Source organism: Octopus bimaculoides, chromosome 10 (genome assembly GCF_001194135.2).
Source record: "Octopus bimaculoides isolate UCB-OBI-ISO-001 chromosome 10, ASM119413v2, whole genome shotgun sequence".
Taxonomy (NCBI): Eukaryota; Metazoa; Mollusca; class Cephalopoda; order Octopoda; family Octopodidae; genus Octopus; species Octopus bimaculoides.
Window position 1 is genome coordinate 23,572,811 of NC_068990.1, and position 2,569 is coordinate 23,575,379.

Here is a 2,569-nt window from a genome sequence, read left to right on the forward strand (position 1 = left end):
ATATATATATATATATATATATATATATATATACGACGGGCTTCTTTCAGTTTCCGTCTACCAAATCCACGCACAAGGCTTTCGTCGGCCTGAGGCTGTAGTACAAGACACTTGCCCAAGGTGCCACGCAGTGGGACTGAACCCGGAACCATGTGGTTGGTTGGTAAGCAAGCTACTTACCACTTAGCCACTCCTGCGCCTGTTGTTCTCAAAGTTTTCTATTTTTTATTAATTTCGTTTCCATTGTTTTACAAATTTGGTGTACTAATTTAGTTTTGTATGCTTATTATGAAAATGAAATTCATTTTTGCTATAAATTAATAAGTAAAAAGTTAATAGCTTTTAAAGGTTGCAAATTTTGGGTAATTTTAGTTTATCAAAAGTCACAGACACATTGGTGCCTGCATCCATAGTAACAAGCGAAGTTGTAGTCTGTTTAAACCACCGTCATGTGTATTTTCTCTACAGGTGCATTTTCTCTACAGGTGCATTTTCTTTTTAAATCGTTTGCATGCTTGTTCGACCGTTTCACATGACTTTATTCTTTAAAATTTATTAAGACTTACAAGTGAACTTGTAGTCTGCTGTCTGACCCACCATCACCACAACGCGTGTGATTTTTAGTCTGTGTAAGTTTTTTGACGATGAGTCAATCCATTAACCTTACCCCTAAACCCAAAACCATAGCCTTAACCCAAACCTTAATCCTAACCTTTACCCTGAACACGAATATAAAAGGTGTGGCTGTGTGGTAAATAGCTTGCTTACCAACCACATGGTTATGGGTTCAGTCCCACTTCGTGGAACTTTGGGCAAGTGTCTTCTACTATAGCCTCGGGCCGACCAAAGCCTTGTGAGTGGATTTGGTAGACGGAAACTGAAAGAAGCCCGTCGTATATATGTATATATATAAATATATATATGTATGTGTGTTTGTGTGTCTGTGTTTGTCCCCCCACCATCACTTGACAACCGATGCTGGTGTGTTTACGCCCCCGTAACTTAGCGGTTCGGAGAAAGACCGATAGAATAAGTACTAGGCTTCCAAAGAATAAGTCCTGGGGTCGATTTGTTCGACGAAAGGCGGTGCTCCAGCATGGCCGCTGTCAAATGACTGAAACAAGTAAAAGAGTATACCTTTCCAGCCATTTCACAAGAATTTATTCATTAGAATATCAAAACTTATTACAACTTTCGTGGTCGTAATATTTCGCTTTCATTTGGTTAATTAATTCTTCGTCGTCATAATATTCTTGCTTTAAATTTGTGAAACAGCTCTCATGCAGAAAATGCTAGTATCTAAATCCTGTTTTGTGAGTGGGTAAAAATGATCAAACTTTAAACCGCTGAAGCATTTTTCTGAATATAAATGAATAACAAAATTGGATTCAGCATGAAAAGATACACCAAGATACCAAATTTGAAAAATTTCCCTTTATTTTAAAATTAAAATCTGACAGTAGCAGAAAAAGACCTGTGAAAGACAAGGCCAACCTCAGCGAGATTTGAACTCACGACTTAAAGAGTCGAAAGAAATGCCGCTAAGCATTTTGTCTGACGTGCTACTGATGTTGCCAGTTCGCTAGTTTTCCTATGTGATCTTCTAGTAGGAGCAAACATTTGTGCATTTTGTTAATATTTCCAACATTCTCTATTTGTTTATATATTTCGCTGGAAATTCCAGTTTTCACCATGTTCTATATCATTCGTCTTCGTTTCATCATTGTCTTTTGTGGGCGCTAATAGCAGTATTGCACAATTTTTTTTTTTTTTTTTTGGTAGATTCAGACTGTCTTGACTCATTCCAAAAGACGAAAAATCAGGCTTGCTTTAATTAAACAAGCTCCGCTTTTTAATGAATAACTAATCATATATTGTCATCTAATACATAGTATTGCTTTCTCTGTTCGCCTTCACAACTGTGCCTCTACTTCGGCCTTCTTTTCTTGTAACCTCCAGAACTATTTTCTTTCTATTTACTCTTTTACTTGTTTCAGTCGTTTGACTGCGGCAATGCCGAAGCACCCGCCTTAAAGAGTTTTAGTCGAACAAATCGACCCCAGGACTTTTTTTTTAAAGCCTAGTACTTGTTCTGTCGGTCTCTTTTGCACAAAGACACACATAACGTAGCGGTTCGGCAAAACAGAACCGATAGAATAAGTACTGGGCTTTAAAAAAAATAACTCCTTGTGTCCATTTGTTCGACTAAAGACCCTTCAAGGCGGTGCCCCAGCATGGCCGCAGTCAAATGGCTGAAACAAGTTAAAGATATATACACACACAACGGGCTTCTTCCAGTTTCCGTCTAGCACATCCATCCACAAGGCTTTGGTCAGCCTGGGGCTATATTAAAAGACACTTGCCCAAGGTACTGCGCAGTGGGACTGAACCCGGAATTGTGGAGTTAGGAAGCAAGCTTCTTAACACGCAGCCACGCCTATATCAACAATGGAATATTGAGGAAATGTGTCAACCATATTATTTATTTACAAATTATATATAAGATTTTTAAAATTGTCAATTTTTATTATATTCATTATATATATTGTTTCCAGTATAAAATAATATT